The 21,712-nt window shown below is 44.5% G+C and overlaps 1 long non-coding RNA gene across 2 annotated transcripts; it reads right to left on the reverse strand.

The window, feature by feature from the left end:
- Window positions 1-245: 245 nt before the first annotated feature.
- On the reverse strand, window positions 246-9,162 carry LOC148776260 (uncharacterized). Of its 2 annotated transcripts, none has more exons than XR_016038672.1 (3): window positions 8,733-9,162; window positions 1,649-1,816; window positions 246-676 (listed from the first exon to the last, which is right to left on the reverse strand). It is a non-coding gene; the product is annotated as an uncharacterized LOC148776260 (long non-coding RNA). The 2 variants fall into 2 exon arrangements; XR_016038671.1 differs by lacking the exon at window positions 8,733-9,162 and adding an exon at window positions 6,460-6,588.
- Between the last annotated feature and the right edge of the window lie 12,550 nt (window positions 9,163-21,712).

Below are 21,712 nucleotides of genomic sequence, written 5' to 3' on the forward strand. Positions count from 1 at the left end.
ACCGAGAGAGAAGCCGCAACAAAGAGCCCATCTGCGCAGCCAAGGCCTGGTGCAGCCAGAAAGAAGTAAGCTTTAAAATTAATTAATTTCTAAAAAGCAACCACTTAGGGCAAAAATGACAAATAGTTCTAACTACCCACTCTGCATGCTGTGATCACAGACGTTAATGAGCTCTCTATACATCTGCATATTTTTGAAATTTTTAAAAAATAAACGTGTCACCTGAAAAAAAAATCCACGAGAGTTATGTTTTATTCCGCAGACATTCTGAGGACTTCACACTCAGGATACAGCACCTCAGATGACACTGAGAAAACTGTTACAAAGAGGCAAAGCCAGTGAGCTAGAATACATAGGCTATCTTTCAGTCGCTCAGTCACGTCCAACTCTGCAGTTCCATGGACTGCAGCACGCCAGGCCTCCCAGTCCTTCAGTATCTGCCCAAGTCTGCTCAAACTCATGTCCACTGAGTTGCTGATGTCATCCAACCATCTCATCCTCTGTCCTCCCCTTCTCCTCCTGCCCTCAATCCGTCCCAGCATCAGGGTCTTTTCCAATGAGTCAGCTCTTCACAACAGGTGGCCAAAGTATTGGAGTATCAGTTCTTCCAGCGAATATCAGAATTGATCTCCTTTAGGAATGACTGGTTTGATCTCCAAGTTTTTGCAACAAAAGACTGTTTGGAACATCAAAAGATGAGTGTTACTAATGGAGAACCAAATATCTCAAGTTAAGAAATTTAGCACTTTTCTATGTATGGAAAGATGCAAGAGTCTGGGCTCACTGAAGTCATTCCTGTGATTGCACCTCAGCTATCTGGAGCCAGCATCCTGTGCTTTCTCATCCTGAGTCCCCTCCGGGCTCACCATCCCAGTGGTTTGATGGCTGGAACATCTTTGTTTAATGGTATGGCAGGTGATATTTCAGTTCTCAAATGGTTTAAAAATATAAGTCAAAGAAAGGTAAAAGCAAGAGCTTGTGGAACTCATGGAAAGAAATATCCCACAGAGACCTGAGAGCCCAGCTCAAGGAGCCAGGCGCAGGAGCCAGGCACCGGGCCATGCAGGTGGCGTGGACTTCGGCTGCACTGACCACCAGAGTGCCGTGAACTCTGCAGCACCATGTGGGTGCAGAACCTCACACGGCTGTGTGACACGTATACGGTGACAGACCCTGAGAAGCCCAGACACTTGGCCATCCTGCTAAGACGTGAATGAAGGGGCCCAGAGAAAGGACTTTGCAGCCGGACCTCCAGGGCTGGGGGAGCATGGGGACTTACCTCTTTAGGATGAACATCATTTCTTACAGTACTGGTTGGCATTTAAAAGCACCATACCTTTAGCCTATTAAAAAACTATCAAGTCCCTACTCTCTGCCAGGCACTCAAGTACCATAAAATAGTGGCTGATGTCAGGGTACACAAGCTAGGCATTGTCCCAGCTGGCCAAACCTGTCCCAGGAAGCCCCAAACTGGGTGTTCAGCCATCCTCAACCCTCCCGTGGTATTGGCGATGGGGCATCACCATGCTAGCAGGGGCCCAAGTTCATTCTCACCAAGCACTGGAATCCAGGCTTGCCACATGGAGACCCCAACTTTATTACAGGTATGTCCTCCAAGGTCCTTGCCCTTCTGTCCTTGGGAACTGACCTGAATGTCCTTATTTAAGAAGGTCTGCCTTCCCGGTGGGTCTGGGATTTGGGACATAGCCTTGTCCCAAATCTCACCTCTCTGAGATAAGGTTTTTCTTCAGTTTCTACAGCAGATGACAAAGGCATCCAGGAGATTCCATGGAAGAAACAGTGAAGAATTATTGCTCTAAAAAGAAAGAGGAAGAAGGGGGGAAATGTCTTAGTGGATTAAGGACACCCAAAATAAAACTGGTGAGAGAGCAAATCCGACTTGGGATAATATGAGATGCTGACCTTTTATTTTTTCGTATTTATTTGTCTGCTCCAGGTCTGAGTTGTGGCACGTGGAATCTTTGATCTTCATTACTGCATGTGAACTCTTAGCTGAATCATGTGGTTGGATCTAGTTCCCTGGCCAGAGATCGAAACTGGGCCCCCTGCGTTGGGAGCATGCAGTCTTAGCCACTGAACCACCGGGGACATCCCGTAATGTTGACCTCTTTTTTAGTGCTTTGTTGATTTCCACATTTGGAAGGTGGGTGTCACTTTTATCATCAGAAAATGTAAGTCTAAAAAATTTTTAAAGACTTAGCAACTCAAAGTAAGTGGAGTACTTTTGGGGACAATCAGATTCCACCTATTTTTCATTCATAACATCTTGACATGGAACAGGGATTGGAATTCTGGCTACCCACATAGAGTCAAGTGCTGGCAAAATTGCATTTGGGAGATGGATATCATCATGTGCAGCAAATGAGGCTAACCAGTTCAAGGTTATGCAAACATCTCCGACCCACTGGGAGCATTCAGTGATGGAGCCCCAGCCAAATGGGAAGAAATGTCTTCAGCTGTGAAGAGTAATCACAGCTGGAATGACCACATTCTGACTGCTTTAACAATAGCCATCTTTTCCGATTTTATATTTTAATATTTATTTATTTGGCTGCACTAGGTCTTAGATGAAGTATATGAATCTTTGTTCTTCATTGTGGCAGGCAGGACCTTTTAGCTGCAGCATGCAAAATCTTTAGTTGCAGCATGTGAACTCTTAGTGAGGCATCTGGGATCTAGTTCCATGTCCAGGGATCTTGCATTGGGAGTTGAACTCTTAACCACTGGACCACCAGGGAAGTCCCTCTTCTTTGATTTAAACCAGCAAATGCAAATGTGAAAATGTCCACACCTCAGCCCTGTAAGTATAAGGATGAACCTCAAGAAAATCCACAAAAGTGGTTCTGTGCTGAAATGGAGACAAAAGTTTTGCTTTTGACTGTTGTGGGTGGCTTAACTGCTGGCCCTCCACTGCCCACCCTCCCTCTGAAAGGAGTCCTCAGTTTGCCTTCTCCAAAGCAATCAGGGGTCCTGTGAAACTGTCCCCAGCTTGTGCTTTACCTGCTGTCTGATGGTGCTCAGTTAGGGGTTTGGACTGGTGAGCCCAAGAAGAAGGAAGCAAGTTCGGGGACAGAGGTGCCAGGATGCTATGGCTTTGGGAAATGGAGTGATTTTTTTTTTTTAAGGTATAAACCAGAAAGGCTGATTAATTCACACTAACCTGAGCTAATTTGTAAAATGCAAAAATAGTCATGCATGATTCACACAAACTAAATAACTCATGGACAGGTTCTCTCTGATCATTCATCCTGCATACACAGACTGGTGGCAGCAGCCACAGGACACCACCCCTCAGGGAAAACTCAGGGAAAGAAGCAGCATTCTTGTCTAGTCTGCCAGCCTCCGAAGTAGCCACCTCCTCCCAGTTATAACCAACACCCCTGCAGAAGGCAAACCTGAAGGTGAGAAGAAATAGTGTAAATGTAACTACAACTTAATTACAAAGTGGAAAAAAAAAAAAAACAACCCTTGAGGGTTGTTTCATTTCCTGCTAGTTTCTTGGGTTTCTAACAGTTCCTGGTACAGGGTAACTGCTCAATAAATACTCAAATAAATGAATCAGTGGATGAAGTTGCTAAAATAACTGATGCTTTATAAAGTATATGAAAGCACTATTCCATTCCAAAGAAAAGTGATGATAGTTAAGATGACATCAACTTAAATGGACATGAGGATCAAAAACCACGTGCTTGCATCATCATTTTGAAAATCGCCCGGAAGCATCCAGTACAAGTCTGGAGCCTAAGCCGCACCTCCAGCCGCCTCTCTCTGCTGGGCCCACCCTGCTCCTCTCCCTCTGCCCATGTGCCTGGCTGGGAGCCTCGCTTTCACCCCGGCTTCCTCTGTCCTCTGCACCACCCACATCAAATCTACCACCCGGTCCCTCACGCCTGCCTCCCAGTTCACCTTCCCTGAAGCTAAACTCGTGCTCCCCAGCCCCTGTGGTCCCTTCTGTGGGCAATGCTCCTGCCCTCCACTGCACAGAGTGCAGTGTTTAGCTGTTGTTTAGTCGCTCAGACTTGTCTGACTCTTTGCGACCCCATGGACTGTAGCCTGCCAGGCTCCTCTGTCCATGGAATTTCCCGGGCAAGAATACTGGAGTGGGTTGCCATTCCCTTCTCCAGTTGATCTTCCCAACCCAGGGATTGAACCCGCATCTCTTGAGTCTCATGCATTGGCAGGTGGATTCTTTACCGCTAGCATCACCTGGGACACAGGGCTTGCTACAACTCAAATTGGGCCATATAACCCCTTCTCCAACTTCCCTCAACCTTCTGTTGATAAGATGGGTCTAGATAGATCCCTCAACAACACACAAGTCAAGCACTCAACATGGATTTTTACCTAAGTGATCCTTCACAATGTCCCAAACTTGAGTCCAACCATTACCTCCTCTAATAGTTGAGAGAGTTGAGATGGAGGAGATATGGCAAAGAGGGGGTTGCAGGGTTCCCCCAAAGTGAGGCAGTTCTGTTGAAAAAGTTGAACTCAGAATTAAATAATGCAGAGTTCCGAAGAATAGCAAGGAGAGATAAGAAAGACTTCCTCAGTGATCAATGCAAAGAAATAGAGGAAAACAACAGAATAGGAAAAACAAGAAAAAACAAGAGACCTCTTCAAGAAAATTAGAGATTCCAAGGGAACATTTCATGCAAAGATGGGCTCGATAAAGGACAGAAATGGTGTGGACCTAACAGAAGCAGAAGATATTAAGAAGAGGTGGCAAGAATACACAGAAGAACTGTACAAAAAAGATCTTCACGACCAAGATAGTCACGATAATGTGATCACTGACCTAGAGCCAGACATCTTGGAATGTGAAGTCAAGTGGGCCTTAGAAGCATCACTACGAACAAAGGTAGTGGAGGTGATGGAATTCCAGTTGAGCTATTTCAAGTCTTGAAAGATGATGCTGTGAAAGTGCTGCACTCAATATGCCAGCAGATTTGGAAAACTCAGCAGTGGCCACAGGACTGGAAAAGGTCAGTCTTCATTCCAATCCCAAAGAAAGGGAATGCCAAAGAATGCTCAAACTACCGCACAATTGCACTCATCTCACACGCTAGTAAAGTCATGCTCAAAATTCTCCAAGCCAGGCTTCAGCAGTATGTGAACCGTGAACTCCCAGATGTTCAAGCTGGTTTTAGAAAAGGGAGAGGCACCAGAGATCAAATTGCCAACATCCGCTGGCTCATGGAGAAAGCAAGAGAGTTCCAGAAAAACATCTATTTCTGCTTCACTGACTATGCCAAAGCCTTTGACTGTATGGATCACAATAAACTGTGGAACATTCTGAAAGAGATGGGAATCCCAGACCACCTGACCTGCCTCTTGAGAAACCTATATGCAGGTCAGGAAGCAACAGTCAGAACTGTACATGGAACAACAGACTGGTTCCAAATAGGAAAAAACACAGACTCTCCCCTAAATCAGCCATCCATGCCCCCATGAAAATATGAATCATCGTGGCAATTATTAAATGGTAATAATAATCAGTGATGTTGGCTACTGGAAAACTGTGTTGAGCCTGCAGAGTTTGGGAGATCATCCGTGAAAAGTCCCATCATTGCTCTCTTCAGAACTTTTAAGTCTGATATCAACTATGTCAGAGTTCCCTGTTGACTGCAGTTGGGGACCAGAGGAATAAGATGGGCCTCCAAGGAGTCTTTCTTGGGAGCTCTCATTCAAAACACTACTCCAACACACCGGGCTAATACTATACTATGCCAAGCCACTATCAGAGACTGGATGTTTGCATTCCTCCACCCCCAGGTTAGAGTCTGCCCACCAATGCAGGAGACACAAGAGACGTGGGTTCTCTCTCTGGGTCAGAAAGATCCCTGGAGAAGGAAATGGCAACCCACTCCAGTATTCTCGCCTGGAGAATCCCATGGACAGAGAAGCCTGGTGGGCTACGGTCCATGAGGTCACGAGCAGTTGACCACAACCAAGCAACTGAACACACACACTCCCAAGTTAAGGTGCTGATGCTCCAAACCCCAGGGGGACAGGCTTTGGAGGCAGGGGTCTTTGGGAGGTGATTGCATTTGGATCAGGTCAGGATGCTCCCTTATGAGAAGAGGGAGACACAGGAGCGCTCTGCCGCCTGCCTGACCCTCCCCCCCCCGCCTCTTCCTCCAGTTTTCTCTTCCTCTTCTTCTCCCCTCCTCCTTCTTCTCCTGCTCTTCCTTCTTCTTCCTCTTCTCCCTCTTCTCCCTCACCTCCCACCCTCCTGCTCATTCTCTCCATTCCTCTCTCCTTCCGCTCCTCCCCGCTCCTTCTCCTTCCTTCCCCCTTCCACTCTCTCTTTCCCCTCTCCCTTCCCCATCAACCCTCCCCTCCCCACTAGCACACACAAGGAAAGGCCACGTGAGGATGCAACAGGAAGACAGCCATCTTCAAGTCAGGAGCAGAGTCCCCACGAGGAAAAGAACTTACTGGCACCTTGATCTTGACTTCTCAGTCTTCAGAAGCATGAGAAATAAATGTGTGTTGTCTAACCTATGCCTATGGTATTTTGTTATGGCAGCCCTGACTGACTAAGAAAGCAACTGAGATCTCCTTTAGAAACTTGAATAACACTTAACCAGAAAAAGTCAACAAAATGTATGAGCCAGCTCTGGCATCCCCACCTCCATTCCCCACCCCCACCTCCCTTTATGAGCATAAGTGGTTACCAAATATTTTCATTTTCCCTACTGAACAAGAAAAACACAAACACCATACTTAAAATACTACAGTTGTCTTTACCAGACACCATCATTTTAAGGAAACAATAGTTCTTCCCTTTACATACAGATTACGTTTTTTCCTACAGGAAAAAAAGAAAACACCAAATTTTACATACAAAATTAGCTTTAAGGTAGAAAAATGGTGCCATTCAGATTCCAAGCACTTGATCTGTGACAGTTCTGACTCATAAAGTCTGTATAAAAAGATGAACATGACTTTCCCATGTGCCCAAGGCCACTATAAAGTTTTCAAGGTCATAAAGATCTCCTCTTGTGACTGTATTAGATTTCTATGTCAGACCATTTGGGATATCCAATTATCCCAAACCTAACAGCTTAAGATAGCACTCATTGGTCAACTTACAGCTCATTAGGTGAGATGTCCATGGCTGACATTAGTTGGGTTCTCTGCCCAGGGTCTTCCAAGACTGAAATCACATGCAGAATGTGTGCATTCTTTTCTGGAGGTGCTAGCAAAGAGTCAAGCTCATTCAGGTGGCTGAATGACTGAGGTTGTATGACTGACATCCCAGTTTCTTTCCTGGTTATCAGCCAGGGGTCACTATCTGCTCTAAGAGGCCAGCTGCATTCCCTGCCACACAGCCTCCTCCATCTTTAAAACCAGCAAAAGCTGAGTCCCTCTCACATCAAATCTTTCTTCTAAGGCTTCATCTGTTTAAGCCAGGCTCACCCAGGATGATCTCCTTTTCCCAGTGTGAAAGTGTTAGTCACTCAGTTGTATCTGACTTTTTGCAACCCCCTGGACTGTAGCCTGCCAGGCTCCTCTGTCCATGGAGCTCTCCAGGAAAGAATACTGGAGTGGGTAATCATTCCCTTCTCCAGGGGATATTCTTGACCCAGGGAATCGAACCCTGATCTCCAGCATGCAGGCAGATTCTTTGCCATCTGAGCCACCAGGGAAGCCCCAAAGTCAACTGATTGTAGACCTTAATTACATCTGCAGAATCCCTTCACAGAAAAACACCTAGGCTGGTGTTTGATTGAAGAGCTGGGAGAAAGTGCACGGGGAGGGAGGGAGGGATCTTGGGAGCCATCTTTGGATTCCACCTACCACAATGCCTTGGCTTTTGTTCACCAGCCTCATTATCTTCTTTATTCACAAAGAGCAGGAAAAGATCTCTTACTTCTAATAATTTCCACATGCCAGAAAATGAATCATTTTGGAACTGACAATCTAGTCTGTGGCCAAATTGGCGAAATTTCAGAGACCAAAATAAAACCCAGCCTACTCTGAAACCTGTTTGTGCAGGCTCAGCGGTAAAGTCTCTCATCAGCTATTAGCATATCAGAAGACCCTAAGCACCCCTAACTATTAAGTGGTGCCACGGGGGACCACAGGGGCCTGCAGCAGGTGGGCATGATCCCTGGTCTGACCCCCACTCATGCTCTTAGAAGGAGCTCTGGTGTCTAAATCCTCACCTCTCAAAGTGTAGTCCTGCCTGCCCAATAAGACTGGGCCAACCTGTGAGCTTAGAGGAAATGTGGACTCTCAGGCCCCATCCCTGATCTGCAGAAACAGACTGCCTTTTGACAAGATTCTGGAGAATCAATGTGCAGAGTTGAGTTTGAGGAGCCCTGGTGTAAACTACATGCCCAAGGACCTGAAATAACTCATTCTGCAAAACCCTGCGAAGACCAAACATGTTGCCCCCTCCCCCATCCAAGTCCACTGGGTCCCGGCACCATCTGAGCCTTTATAATGACTTGCATCCGCGCTGCATTCAGCCTCACGAGGGGAATCTCACAATTCAAGCAGTGATTCCCTAAAATCACTCCCAGCTCTCTGAGTAACTCTTTCCTTGGGTGCCCAATTCTCTGCCTGGTTTTCCCTGCCAGATACCCAACAAGTACCATAGTTGGGAGGGCTTTGATTTTTCAAGTGTAGCCCCAACCTGACAGGCTCATTGAGGTCACTCATGGGACAGAGGGACCCCGCCGCCCACCCTGAACGTTACCCACCTCTGTGTTGGAGCGGCGGCACCAACACGCCAGTGAACTGGCTCACAGCTCATTGGCCGGCACTGGTCACGTGTCCTACTCCCGCCCCCAACAGCCACGGGCCGGAAATGCCTGCCATCCACACCGGAAGTGGAGAGCTCCAACCAGTCAGGCCCACTGTTGGGAAAGGCTGATGGAGACTGTGTGGATGGCCCCTGAAGTCCCCTTGCGGTCACCCCACTTCTCCCTCTCAGGGCACTCTGGGGCCCTATTCTGTCAGCAGGTTTTCTGACAGGTGATGAGGGTGCCAGATGCCCCGTGGCCTCAGCACTCAGTGCCAGCACCAACTTGCTCTCCCCACTCGCTAGGCTCCTTCTGGGCCTCGGAAAGGCCTGGATTGACCCTCAGGTTTCTAATTTCCCCAGGCAACAGGAAGTTCGGGCTTCCCTGGCAGAACTCAGAACTGCTGGGCTGGGGAAGTCTTGTGGCTTCGTGAGGGGTTTCCCCCAGCCAGCAGGTCGCAGAACCCGGGTCTCCAGGTTTGTCGTCATCAGAACACACTCCTTCCGCCAGGTTCCAAAGAGCGCAGGCTGCTGCAGGCTGGGAAAGGGGCTGCATCTTATGCCTTTCCTTAGAGTGGGGGTGGCTTTCAACAAGTCGCTTAACCTTCTTGGGCCTTATTTCCTGGTATGTAATGAGAAGGCCTTCATAGCATCTCCCTCCAAGACTAGGGGGAGACAGAAGAGGAATAAGGATTAGGAGCAGATTAAGGGTTGTAGGAACTAAAGGTACGACCTTCACTACCCAACTCCTCATGCTACACACTTGCTGTCACACCTCTTGCATCCTGGATGCCCGTGATTGTGAATGGTCCAGCACAACTAGCCCTAAGCACCTGTAGCTAGGACCATTAGAGCGCCTCAAAAGCACAGTGCCGAGATTCCCCGGTGGTCCAGTGGTTAAGACTACTAGCTTCTAGTGTATGGAGCATGGGTTCAATCCCTGGTCAGGGAACTAGGATCTCACAAGAGGTGCAGTACAGCCAGAAAAAATAAAAGCACAGTCCATGGCCCAGGCAGGCTCGAGAACCACTGGGTCACTTTCGGGTGTTCTTCCTGTGAGGAATCACCTTCCTCTTCTTACCTGCTCTGCTGGGCCCTTATCATCAGGCCACGTACAGAAGCAGGGGCTCTAAGCTTGTCTAACAGGCAAACAAACTTCCTGATGAGGAAGGACTGGTTCCCAGGAAGGCTGGGATTCTTAACTGGGCTAGAACCAGATCTGGAGTGGAGCACACTGACTGAGCCCCAGCTTGGCCTCCAGTCCCTGCTGGGGACACCAGGGCTGGTGGGTGTCCCAGCCTGGCCGAGGACAGGGTCCCTATCCCTCCACTCTCAGATCCACCTGTGCATGAATTTTCCTCAGAATCCCCAGAACTGGGACCTCCCTAGATGTCCAGTGGTTAAGATTCTACCTTCCCAGGGCACAGGTTCAATCCCTGGTCAGGGAACTAAGATCCCACGGGTTCAATCCTGGTCAGGCCACAGCCAAAAAAAGAAAAAGAAGAATCCCCAGAACTGCTGCCCCCAAAAGAGCCTGAGCACTTTCTCATGGGAGGGCATCATCACTCAGACACTGTGCCCGGGGAACTTGTTGACATGAGAGGGCATGCCAAGGATAGTGAAGACTGAATTTTGCCTTTATTCATATGGTGATCAGGTCTCCTGAAGCATATGACTTTTCACACACCCATATTTAGAAACTGGCAGCCTTTGTATGAGTTTTGTTGCTAAAAAGCAACTGGCCCTTCCAGAGCGCCAGTTTGCCTTACAAGGTATTTTTGTTGCTTGTTGTTTTGGAATGTGACAGTCATTTTCTCATTTCGAGCAATACACGAAGAAAAACATCACCTGGCCAGGAAAACCATTGTAACGAGTTGTGTTTCAAAGCGGCTAATTTTGGATGGGTCTCAGAAGTTTCTAGATTTCTAAAACAGTCATGCATTCTCAGGTGGAAAGAGAGATGCCTTCCTATATCAAACAGAGGCTGTGGTGTTTGTAGCTCAATTTAGAATGCTTTCCAAAGTGTCTGCTCATGCTAGTGGGTTTCATCAAGGGAGGTGAGGCCTCCTTGGGGACATTTAAAATGTTAGGGGGGTTTCTATTCTGATATCACCTTGATGGAGGAGGGACTCTGATAGCATTGGTCAGATACAACTCAGGGAAAGTCCTTCACAACAAATAATCACATCACATCTCACGTGATTTTCAAACTTCATTCTTGACATCTATGTAGCTGACAGTCCATTCACTATTATCTGAGCCTGGATGGAACCCCATATGACGTGTAAATATTGTGTTGAGTTGTTTTTTTTAAAAAAAAAAAAACATGGTTTAAAATACACTGACTCTTTCAGTAATGCCATCCACTGCACACATCAAGAAAAGTCTGTACAGTACTTAGATTGGCTTGGAGTTTTTCCAAGAGCCATTCTTCAGTCTGGACAATTAGAACACAAACACCAGTGCCTTCCAGGTGTTTCCATTACCGGCACCACACCCCGGCTCTGGTCTGCCTTTGTAGCTATTGCACTTGCAATGATTCTATATTTAGAAGCAGGCCAGTGCGCACATGTCGATCAGAATCCTTTCGCCCAGCAGGGCATGTTGGCGAGGGTAAGCAGCAAAGAAAAGGCTGAAATGTGCATCTTAGGTTTCTCAGTATGTAAGTCTATCCCATAGACACTAAGCATAATCATGTCTAAGAAAGAAAAAAAAAGTCCATACTTAAGTGCCCTTTCAGGAATTCTGCTCAATTTTCTGTGGCAGCCTGGATGGGAGGGGAGTTTGGAGGAGGATGGATACATGTTTGTGCATGACTGGATCCCTCAGTGTCCACCTGACACTGTCATGACACTGTTAGCCAGCTAAGCCAGGGCTCGTTCAGTCGTGTGTCTTTGTGACCGCATGGACTGCAGTCCATGGGGCTCCTCTGTCCATGGGATTTTCCAGGCAAGAATACTGGAGTGGGTTGCCATTTCCTCCTCCAGAAGATCTTCCCAACACAGGGATAGAACCAATGTAGCCTGCATTTCCTGCATTGGCAGGCAGATTCTTTACCACGGCACCACCTAAGAAGCATTAATCAGCTATACTCCAGTACAAAATAAGGAGTTTTTTATTAATATAAAAAGTTCCCTTTTGGGACAGGATGCTGCTGCTGCTAAGTCACTTCAGTCGTGTCCGACTCTGTGTGACCCCATAGACGGAAGCCCACCAGGCTCCCCCGTCCCTGGGATTCTCCAGGCAAGAACACTGGAGTGGGTTGCCATTTCCTTCTCCAATGTGTGAAAGTGGAAAGTGAAAAGTGAAAGTGAAGTCGCTCAGTCGTGTCTGACCCTTAGCGACCCCACGGACTGCAGCCTACCAGGCTCCTCCATCCATGGGATTTTCTGGGTCAGCATAATTAGAAATCAGATCCAGTGGTCTCTGAATCTCTTCCAAGATTCTGTCTTCTGCACCAAGAAGAATTTAGGTGCATCAAGAGACTTCCCTGGGCTGGCGTATCCTTGCAGCTTACATACAGACTTGCTGTCCTAAACAATTTCTCTTCCTGGCTAAGCTCAACACTACATCCCAGCCTGATCGCAGACCCTGGAGTTTGTAGCAACTGGTGTCCTAGTTCTGCTTTCCTCTAAAAAGGAGTCCCATCACCCAATGCAGATGGAGGTACTAGTTCCCATCTTTCCAGCCATGTAACCATGGGCTAAGTCCTCACCCTAAAAGCCTCTTTTTTTCTAAGGGAGGATAGGAGTATCTTCCAGGGTTGCGATGGGAGCTGCATGGGGTAGTGAGCAGTGGTCCTAGGACAGTGGTTACAGGGACAGGACTCTCCTTTGGCACTGATGACCCTTCCACTGCTGTCATCTCTAGAATCCACTGTCCTGGAGTAGTTTTTGGTACAGCTTTGGGCTCAAGTGTAGGATGAACCCCTTCCTTCACTTTCCATTCCAAATGGCATCTCATCTTGGGGGTCCCTGGTCCAACTTGGAGGCATCCTATCACCCCACCAGCGTGTCATTGGAAACTTTGGAAAAGTTGTCACTCTGAAAGTCTCAAAAGGCTACCATTCTTACCCTGACTCCTGTAGCCCTTGCCTGTCCTCAAGTTTCTCCCACCAGAACACTGGGATCTGAAAGGTCAGGGACTGAGGCTCATTATCTTCTGTTTTCTCAGAGTCATGTACACAGTGAGTGCTTAATAAGTACTCATTAGATGGATAGGTGGACAGAAGGATGGATGGAAGAATGGATGGAATGATGGATGGAAAGATGGGTAGACAGATCTGATAGTAAACTCAGCCCAGAGAGATAGTCCCACATTAGATGACTATGGTGTCAAAGCTGCTTTCCCTTCTCCCTGGTGGAGAAAGGAGCTTTTTCCTCCTGCCTGAGGCCCCTTCCCACAGGCCCTCTACACCAGCAAAGATGGGAGAAACTGGTGGTAATTTGGGTTCATCACAGCATCTCAAATCACTTTTCAAACTCTTGGCCCAGCCCCTTAGACCCTTTGCCAAGCACGTTTCTCCTTGGTTTTTAAACCCTGGGGAAACATTATCTGAACATTTCCAATTCATTTATGCTCAGATCATCAAAATGCCATTTTACAAGAGCTGTTTGAACCCCAAAAGGTCTGGGAAGCTTTTCCTTGGCACAGTTACATGGAAAGGCACCCTGGGACTTCCTAAGTAGATGGAGCGCTCTGCTGTGCCACAGGCAATGCCCACCCTGCCTCCCCACTCCCTTGACAACCTGAGCAGACAAATCCCACTTCAGGGCAGGAGGTCAGGCGGGCTCTATCCAGGCCACCTCACTGCACAAATAAGGAAGTACTCCTGGACCCAATTAGGCTATTTGAGTCCCTGGATGCAAACAATTTCAGAAAGAATCCTCCTGTGCAAACATTCCTTTAAATGCAAACGAAGTGTCTCCAGAATTCTCCAGGTTAGTGATAAAAGTGGAAAGGGCATACTCCAAGATCCAGAGGCCAACAGAGTCTCAATTTCCTCTTCCATTTCTCTGTGACTGGGTTTCCCGGTTTAAAGGGACTGTGTTCTCCAGTGCCCAGAGTGATGCTGGATTCAGGATTCCATTCCACACAGCCTGGTGTGGTCTGTCCTGTCACAGCTTCCAGCTCACTCCACATGCATCCTGCAGACCGAAGGAGAGCAAATACACGAGACCTTCTGGAAAGCCCCTTCTCCATTCCTTGGGCTGTTCCCTGTTACCTACCCGCTCCTCCTGTCAGCAACTCTCCAAATGTAAGGATGAAAACAAATAACTTCCTCACCTCCACCCACTTCTCCACTTTCACCTCCATGACCCAATTCAAATCTCTCCCGTGCCCTGGGTGGGGGCAAGAAGGGAAACGGGGGTGTGGTGGGGGTGGGTAGGTCTGGGGAGGTATTAGTTGTACCATAAATCAGAAAAGCAGAAAGCACTAAAATTGAAAACAGGTTAATAAAGAAAATCAAAGAAAGCAGAAATTGGTTATTTGAAAAGATCAATAAAATTAACAAACCTCTGGCAAGACTGGCAAAAAAGAGAAGATACAAATTACCAGTATAAACAATGAAATGGGATAAAGCAACAAATATAACAGACATCACATGGTTAATAAGGAAATACTAGGAACAACACTGCATGCATAAATTTGACAATTTAGATGAAATTAACAAATTCCTTGAAAATTAGTAACTACAAGATCCCTTGGAGGAGGGCACGGCAACCCACTCCAGTATTCTTGCCTGGAGAATCCCCATGGACAGAGGAGCCTGGCAGGCTACAGTCCGTGGGTCACAAAGATTTGGACACGACTGAGCGACTGTGCACTGCACTGCACCATTTATCTGAAATGAAGGAGATACTATGAACAGCCCTATAACTAATAAATAAATGTAACCCATAATTTTAAAACTTTCTAAAAAGAAATCTCCAGACCCAGATCTCACTGAAAGGATTTTTAAACACAAATTTAATATAATTTCTTCCAGAAAATAGAAATTTATTTTATGATCCTAGTATTACTTGATATCAAACCAGACAAAAATAGTATAAAAGCAAAACTACAGCCAATACAAATATATCTTCTAAAGTCTTAAAATATTAATAAATAAAATTTAGCAGTATTTAAGAAGAATAGAGGAGAATTTCCTCAACTTGACAAGCAACATCTACCAAAAGCTGTATGTAGATAGCACCAAACTTGATGAAAGAGTGCTTTCCACGTAAGACCAAGAACAAGATAAGAATGTCTACTCTTACATTATTAGCAACGTAGTACTGGAAGTTCTCCCTGGAGAAGGAAATGGAAACCCACTCCAGTATTCTTGCCTGGAAAATCCCATGGACTGTGAAGCCTGGAGGGCTACAGTCTATGGGGTTGCAAAAAGGTCAGACATGCCTTACTGACTAAACAATGAAAACAACTGGAATTTCTAGCTAAATCAATAAGATAAGTAAATAAAAGTCTTACAGATCAGAAAGGAAGTAAAGTGTTGCTCTTTGCAAATGACATGATGGTCTCCTTAGAGAATTCTATGGAAGCTACCAGCAAAAAACTCCTAGAACTTATTAGGGAGTTCATCAAGGTCTCAAGGCAATAAGATCAACATATAAAAATTAATTGAATTTCTGCATCTTCATATGAATACATGCATGGAAACTAAAATTAAACATATAGTATCATTTACAATCTCTTTTAAAAATGAAATATTTAGGTATAAATCTAACAAAACATGTACAAGACTTGTATACTAAGATCTAGAAACTGCTGATAAAAAAAAACCTAAACAGAGAGATACCGTATGTACATGGATTGTAATACTCAATACAGTAAAGATGCCAGTTATCCCCAAATTAATGTACATTAATGTAATGTACTTTAAAGTAACTCCTATCAAAATCTTAGCAAAATATTTGCAAATATACGCAAGATTATTTCAAAAATGTGCATGAAGAGACAAGGGAATTGGAATAGCTAAAACAATTTCAAAGAAGAAGAATAAAATGGGAGTCACTCAATTTTAAGACTTATTTTGTAACTACAGTAATTGTGTCGTATTTGCAGAAGAACAAACACAAAGGCCAATGAGACAGAGCAGAAAACCAAAACATGGCCCCACACAAGAATAGCCAACTGGTTTTTGACAAACGTGTAAAAGCAGGTCTATGAAGGAAGGGGACAATTTTCAATAAAAGGTGCTTGAGTGATTGGATAGCCAAAGGCAAAAAAACCCCTCAACCACACCTCAAATTGTACAAAATTAACTGTAAACAGGCCATATATTTAAATTTAAAATGTAAACCATAAAACATTTGTAAGAATACATAGGGGACATCTTCAGCATCTTGGACTTGATAAAGAGTTATTGAACGTGACACCAAAAGCACAATTCATAAAAGAAAATAATTGATAAGCTGGACTTCATCAAAATTAAAAACTGTTGCTCTTTGAAAAGTCTTGTTAAGAGGATGAAAAGACAAGCTACAGACTGTATATTAGTTCTGAGTAGGGAAGATCCCCTGGAGAAGGGAATGGCTATCCCCTCCAGTATTCTTTCCTGGAGAATCCCATGGACAGAGAAGCCTGGTGGCCTACAGTTCACGAGGTCACAAAGAGTCAGACACGACTGGGTGACAAACACTTCCGTAGCAAATTACCACACATTTAACCACTTGAAACAACACCCATTCATTCTCTTATAGTTCCGTAGGTCAGAACTCTGCTAGGCTTGGCTGGTTTCTCTGCTCTAGGCCTTCCTTAGCAGGACGACTGTGTTCCTTTGTAGAGCCTCTGGTGATTATAATCTCCCAGACTCACTCTGGTTGTGGGCAGAGCTCAGTTTCATGCATTTGTAGGACTAATGTTGCCATTTCCTTGCTGGGGTCATCCTTAGCTTCTAGACATCTCCTGCATTCCTGGGCTAGTGATCCCCCTCCTCCATCTTCAAAGTCAGCAGTGGTGGGTTGAATCCTCCTGACACTTCACATCCTCTGACTTCCTCCCCTTCTCTCCTCCCAGCTCCTGGCTCCTGACTTGCCTTTTTCTTCTTCTTCTTCTTTTTTTCCCTCTCCTTCTTCTCCTCTTCCTCATTCTTCTTCCTTTATTCCCTCTTTTACTTCTTTCTTTCTCTCTCCCCCACATTTGCTTCCTCCTTTACCTTTAAGTGCTCACTTACTTAACACTGGAGGCAGGCATGGCAATCCACTCCAGTATTCTTGCCTGGAGAATCCCATGGACAGATGAGCCTGGTGGGCTACAGTCCATGGGTTTACAAAGAGTTCAGGTCAGTTCAGTTCAGTCACTCAGTCGTGTCCGACTCTTTGCAACCCCATGAACAGCAGCATGACAGGCCTCCCTGTCCATCACCAACTCCCGGAGTCCACCCAAACTCATGTCCATTGAGTCAGTGAAGCCATCCAACCATCTCATCCTCCACTGTCCCCTTCTCCTCCTGCCTTCAATCTTTCCCAACATTAGGGTCTTTTCAAATGAGTAAGCTGTTCACATCAGGTGGCCAAAGTATTGGAGTTTCAGCTTCAACATCAGTATTTCCAGTGAACACCCAGGACTGATTTCCTTCAGGATGGACTGATTGAATCTCCTTGCAGTCCAAGAGACTTTCAAGAGTCTTCTCCAGCACCACAGTTCAAAAGCATCAATTCTTCTGTGCTCAGCTTTCTTTATAGTCCAATTCTCACATCCATACATGATTATGGGAAAAACCATAGCCTTGACTAGACGGACTTTTGTTAGTAAAGTAATGTCTCTGCTTTTTAATATGCTGTCTAGGTTGGTCATAACTTTCTTTCCAAGGAGTAAGCATCTTTTAATCTCATGGCTGCAATCACCATCTGCAGTGATTTTGGAGCCCAGAAAAATAAATTCTGACACTGTTTCCACTCCTTCCCCATCTATATGCCATGAAGTGATGGAACTGGATGCCATGATCTTAGTTTTCTGAATGTTGAGCTTGCCAACTTTTTCACTCTCCTCTTTCACTTTCATCAAGAGGCTCTTTAGTTCTTCTTCACTTTCTGCCATAAGGGTGGTGTCATCTGCATATCTGAGGTAATTGATATTTCTCCTGGCAATCTTGATTCCAGCTTGTGCTTCCTCCAGCCCAGCGTTTCTCATGATGTTCTCTGCATATAAGTTAAATAAGTAGAGTGACAATATACAACCTTTTCCTATATGGAACCAGTCCATTGTTCCATGTCCAGTTCTAACTGTTGCCTCCTGACCTGCATACAGGTTTCTCAAGAGGCAGGTCAGATGGTCTGGTATTCCCATCTCTTTCAGAATTTTCCAGTTTGCTGTGATCCACACAGTCAAAGGCTTTGGCATGGTCAATAAAGCAGAAGTAGATGTTTTTCTGGAACTCTCTTGCTTTTTTGAAGATCCAGCAGATGTTGGAAATTTGATCTCTGGTTCCTCTGCCTTTTCTAAAACCAGCTTGAACATCATGGTTCACATATTGCTGAAGCCTGGCTTGGAGAATTTTGAGCATGACTTTACTAGCATGTGAGATGAGTACAATTGTGTGGTAGTTTGAGCATTCTTTGGCATTGCCTTTCTTTGGGATTGGAATGAAGACTGACCTTTTCCAGTCCTGTGGCCACTGCTGAGTTTTCCAAATTTGCTGACATATTGAATGCAGCACTTTCACAGCATCATCTTTTAGGATTTGAAATAGCTCAACTGGAATTCCATCACCTCCACTAGCTTTGTTCATAGTGATACTTCCTAAGGCCCACTTGACTTCACATTCCAGGATGTCTGGCTCTAGGTGAGTGATCACACCATCATGATTATCTAGGTTGTGAAGATATTTTTTTCATAATTCTTCTGTGTATTCTTGCCACCTGTTCTTAATAGCTTCTGCTTCTGTTAGGTCCATACCACTTCTGTTCTTTATTGAGCCCATCACAACTAAAGCAACTTTGCATCCTTGCAAGCACATACTTACATTGAGCCAGATAACTAATGATAATTTCCTTGTTTGAAAATCACTCACTTAGTAATCTTAATTGCATCTGAAAACCCCCTTCACAGCAGTATCTAATGTTTGACTGAATAGTCAGGGAACAGGAATCTTGGTGGGGAAATCTTTGAGATTATGCCTACCAGAGACTTGGAGAACTTACTTGAAAAATCCTATATCTGACCAAGGACTCACATCTAGAAAACAGGCTAAGTCACTAAAGAGGATACACAAATGGCAAATAAACACATAAAAAGATGATCAATAACACCAGTCATTAGAGAAGCGCAAATTAAGACCATGATGAGATATCACTACACACCTATTGGAACAGCTAAAATGAAAATAATGACCATACGAAATGCTGATGAGGATTCTGAGGAACTGGATCTCTCATCCACTGTTGGTGGGAATGTAAAATAGTACAGCCACTGCAGTCCTGAGTGTTTATCTTGGATAAGTAAAAACTTTTGTCCACACAAAAAGCTTTATACAAACTTTTATTGTTGCCTTATTTCTTTTATAATGTCCCTATGCTGGAAACAATCAAAGTGTCCTTTAATGAATGGATGAATGGTTAAACATACTGACAGAATGTACTAGCAAGCACTCTTCAGAGTTAGATAGATGAAAGACAGATTGTAAGCAACTGGCTTGTGTAATTGTGGGGACTATCAATCTGAAGTCTTCAGAATAGATTAGCAAGCTGGAGACTCAGGGAAGAGTTGATGTGGTAGGTCAAATCTGAAGTCAGTCTGCTGAAAGTTTCCATTTTCCTTGGGAGAAGTCAAGTTTTTTTCTACTGAGTCCATCAATTATTTACAAATTCTACTGATTTAAATGCTAATCTCCTCTTAGAACCAACCAATATAATATTGTAAAATAATTAGCCTCCAATAAAAAAAAAGATATCTTTGCAGGAACAAAATGGAATAATGTTTGGCCAAATACCTGGGAACCATGATCTAACCATGTTAACACATGAAATTAACATTATAGTGGAGTACTACTCAGCGATAAAAAAGGAACAGATGGTTGATACAACTTGCACAGGTCTCAGGGGAATCCTGCTGAATGAAAATAAAATACAGTCTCAAAAGGCCACATACTATATGATTCAATTTACATAATATCTTCTAAATAACCAAAATACAGACATGGAAAACAAATTAGTGGTTGAGGGGAGAGAAGGGGTGACTGTCAGGTAAACACGAGGGAATCTTTACAGAGATGGAGCAGTCCTGTACTTTGAAGGCAGCAGTGCTTTCAGGCATCTACACCTGTAACAACCTGGCAAAATCTATACACACACATTGTGCCAAGGCCAGTCTCCTGGTTTTGATTCTGGACCATAATTATGTAAGCTTTTTTTTTTTTTTTTTTTTGAACAAAGGAAAATTTATGCGTCGAACCTGGACTGGTCACTTATGATAATATACATGCTACAATTCCATTCTCTCCAATCATTCCACCTTCACCCTCTCCCACAGAGTCCCGAAGACTGTTCTAAATGCCTATGTCTCTTTTGCAGTCTCTTATACAGGGTTTAGGTTACCATTTTTCTAAATTCCATATATATGCGTTAATATACGGTATTGATGTTCTTCTTTCTGGGTTACTTCACTCTGTATAATTGGCTCCAATTTCATCCACCTCATTAAAACTGATTCAAATGCATTCTTTTTGATGGCTGAAAAATACTCCATTGTGTATATGTACCAAAGCTTTCTTATCCATTCATCTGCAGATGGACATCTAGGTTGCTTCCATGTCCTGGCTATTATAAACAGTGCTGCAATGAACATTGGAGTACATGTGTCTCTTTCAATTCTGGTTTCCTCGGTGTGTATGCCCAGGAGTGCGATCGCTGGATCATATGGCAGTTCTATTTCCAGTTTTCTGAGGAATCTCCACACTGTTCTCCATAGTGGCTGTACTAGTTTGCATTCCCACCAACAGTGTAAGAGGGTTCCCTTCTCTCCACACCCTCTCCAGCACTTATTGCATGTAGACTTTTGGATAGCAGCCATTCTGACTGGTGTGAAATGGTATCTCATTGTGGTTTTGATTTGCATTTCTCTGATGATGAGGGATGTTGAGCATTTTTTCATGTGTTTATTAGCCATCTTTATGTCTTCTTTGGAGAAATGTCTGTTTAGTTCTTTGGCCCATTTTTTGATTGGGTCACTTAGTTTTCTGGAATTAAGCTGCAGGAGCTGCTTGTATAATTTGGAGATTAATCCTTTATCAGTTGCTTCATTTGCTATTATTGTCTCCCATTCTGAAGGTTGTCTTCTCACCTTGCTTAGAGTTTCCTTTGCTGTGCAGAAGCTTTTGATTTTAATTAGGTCCCATTTGTTTATTTTTGCTTTTATTTCCAATATTCTGGGAGGTGGGTCTTGGAGGATCCTGCTGTGATTTATGTCGGAGAGTGTTTTGCCTATGTTCTCCTCTAGGAGTTTTATAGTTTCTGGTCTTACATTTAGATCTTTAATCCATTTTGAGTTTATTTTGGTGTATGGTGTTAGGAAGTGTTCTAATTTCATTCTTTTACAAGTGGCTGACCAGCTTTCCCAGCACCACTTGTTAAAGAGACTGTCTTTTCTCCATTTTATATTCTTGCCTCCTTTGTCGAAGATAAGGTGTCCATAGGAGCGTGGGTTTATCTCTGGGCTTTCTATTTTGTTCCATTGATCTATATTTCTGTCTTTATGCCAGTACCATACTGTCTTGATGACTGTGGCTTTGTAATAGAGCCTGAAGTCCGGCAGGTTAATTCCCCCAGTTCCATTCTTCTTCCTCAAGATTGCTTTGGCTATTCGAGGTTTTTTGTATTTCCATACAAATTGTGAGATTATTTGTTCTAGTTCTGTGAAAAATATTGTTGGTAGCTTGATAGGGATTGCATTGAATGTATAAATTACTTTGGGTAGTATACTCATTTTTACAATATTTAT

This window comes from Moschus berezovskii, chromosome 11 (genome assembly GCF_049115385.1).
Source record: "Moschus berezovskii isolate FMDL1 chromosome 11, NW_MosBer_1.0, whole genome shotgun sequence".
NCBI classification, from domain to species: Eukaryota; Metazoa; Chordata; class Mammalia; order Artiodactyla; family Moschidae; genus Moschus; species Moschus berezovskii.